We start from the raw sequence: 3009 nt of genomic DNA on the forward strand, positions 1-3009 counted from the left end.
ACAAGATCCATTCTGTGAGCAGAAAAGGTGGGGATCAATCAGTATTCTACCTATTACACATTCATCTGACATCTACTGAGTGCCTATTACATATGGCAGGTGCTGTGGAGGCACTGAGGACATAAGTGAATAAGGTATTATCTCCAACATCAGGAAACTCAAGTTCAAGAGAGGGTACAAGCATATCAGACAAATTATTGTAATCAGTGGCACAGGCATATTAATGGAGTTGCATTTCAGTCATAGGTGACACCAAACTTGGTTAGGTCAATAAAGGCTTCACAGAGCAGAAGACCTGGGCTTTAAGGATAAGTTGTAGTTTTTCAAGTGGATAATTTTCTAAGCTAGAAATGGAAGAGTCTTCCTAGATTCTTTCCATTCCTTTATTCTCTACAAATGCCTTCAGTCTTTATGGTTGATTGATTCTATCTCCTTAACATCTCTTTTATCCATCTCTTCTTGCCATCCACATTGCTATTATGTATGTTGGCATACCTTTCACTCTGAAAGTATCCAACCTAGCTTCTTGCCTATAATCTGGTATTTTAAAAAAATATCTACCATATTGCCTATAGTCTAGATAAGTATTTTTAATTTTTTTTTGTATCAAGAATGTTTTACACCCTCAAAAATTACTGAGAACCTGAGAAAGCTTTTGTTTATAACAGTGATAGAAATATTTTCCACATTAGAAATTAACACTGAGAAATTTAAAAATTCGGTTAAAAATTTTAAGATGAAAAAAATTTCATTTCATGTTAACATAAATATTTTTATTAAAAATATATTTTACAAAACCAAATAAAATTTAGTGAGAAGAGTGGCATTAAAAAAATGTTTTTTGCAAGTCTCCGTAATGTTTGATTTAATAGGAGACAGATGGATTCACATATCTATTGCTACTTTCAATCTGCTGGGGTGTCAAATGTTATGTAGTCTCTGTAAGTCTTCACTGTACACTCATAAAAGAATGAGAGTAAACAGTATTATTATGAAAATATTTTTGACTGTGCAAACCTTCTAAAATAGTCTTGGGGACCTTAGAGCTTCTTACACCACCTTTCAAGAACTGCTGGTATAGATCCTTTTAAAGTATAAATCTGATCATGTTTCCCCTGCTTAAAATCTTTCAGAGGCTCTTTTTTGTCTATAGAATAAAATAAATTAAGGAGTGGGAAGACACTAGGAGGACACCTAGATTTTAGGCTAACTAGATAAACTAAATAGGAAAAGCATATTTTTCACAGCAATGAAGTTGATCAATTTAGGTGTTTTTTTTTAGTCATGGCTTTTGAGGTGAGTACCAGTTAACTACTGTGCATAACAAATAACTGAAAAAATGTAGTGTCTTAAAACAGCATTTGTTATACAACACCAAAGATGTTATCTATGAAAGAAAGAATTGAAGCTGAACCTCATTAAAATCAAAAACTTCTGCTCTGTGAGAGACAATAACAAGACAATTAGAAGACAAGCCACAGACTGGAAAAATATATTTGCGAAAGACACATCTGATAAAGGACAGCTATCTAAAATATACAAAGAATGACTAAAGCTCAACACTAAGAAAACAAACATTCTGTTAAAAAAAAATGGGCTAAAGACCGAAGCAGATTCCTCATCAAAAAGAATATACAGATGGCATATAAGCATATGAAAAGATGCTTCCCCATTTCGTGTCATCAGAAAAATGAAAATGAAGAAAGCAATGAGATATCACTACACACCTATTAGAATGGCCAAAATCCAGAACACTGACAATACCAAATGCTGACAAGGATATGGAGCAACAGGAACTCTCAGGCATCGCACATGGGAATGCAAAATGCTACAGTCACTTTGGAACATAGTTTGGCAGTTTCTTATAAAACTGAAAATACTCTTACCCATAAGATCCAGCAATCATCTTCCTTGCTATTTCAACTCAAAGGACTTGAAAACTTATGTCTGACAGAAAACCTGCACAAGGTTGTTTCTGGCAGCTTTATTCATAATTGTCAAAACTTGGAAGCAATCAAGATGTCCTCCAGTTGGTAAATGGATAAACTGGAGTATATCCAGACAATGGAATATTACTCAGTGTTAAAAAGAAATGAGGTACCAAGCTATGAAAAGACATGGAGGAAAGTTAAGTGCATATTACTAAGTGAAAGAAGCCAATATGAAAAGATTACTTACCCATTGTATGATTCCAATTCTATGTCATTCTAGAAAAGGCACAACTAGGGAGACAATAAAAAGGTCAATTGCTGCCAGGGTGTGTGTATGTGTGTGTGTGTGTGTGTGTGTGTGTGTGTGTGTGTTGGGGGAGAGAGGAACAGGCAGAGCACAGAGGATTTTTAGGGCAGTAAAAATACTCCATATGATATTATGATGGCAGATATATGTCATTATACATTTGTCCCAACTCATAGAATGTACAACACCAAGAGTGAACTCTAAACTTAACTGTGGACTTTGGGTAATTATAATGTGTCAATGTAAAGTTATACTTGGTAAGAAAGAAATATACCATTCTGGTGAGTGATGTTGATAATGGGGGAGGCTGTGTATGTGTGTGTGTGTGTGTGTGTGTGAGGGTAGGGGGTCTATGGGAAATCTCTCTACCCTTCTCTCAATTTTGTTGTAAATCTAAAACTATTGTAAAAAAACAAAGCTTTTTTTTTTTAAATCAGAATTTTTGAAATTACTTCTTGCTAGATTACAGGTTGACTGGACCAAGCTAAGATGATTCTGATCAACTTGCTCACATTTTTTCCAGAAAGTCAGAGCACTGCAAGGGGCCTGACCAGTATGACTTCTTTGGGTTACTTGGACATATTTTAGAATTCCATTTTTAACTTATTAAATGCATTTTTGAGTATTTTACTTCAGATAGTTTTCTTAGTGATTGCTCTAGCTATTACAATATGTATACATAATTAACTACAACCTACTGCATGTCACACTATATTACCACTTCAAGTGAAGTACTGAAACCTTATTTCCATTTAGGTCTCTTTGCCTTCC

Source organism: Prionailurus viverrinus, chromosome B1 (genome assembly GCF_022837055.1).
Source record: "Prionailurus viverrinus isolate Anna chromosome B1, UM_Priviv_1.0, whole genome shotgun sequence".
In the NCBI taxonomy this organism is placed as follows: domain Eukaryota; kingdom Metazoa; phylum Chordata; class Mammalia; order Carnivora; family Felidae; genus Prionailurus; species Prionailurus viverrinus.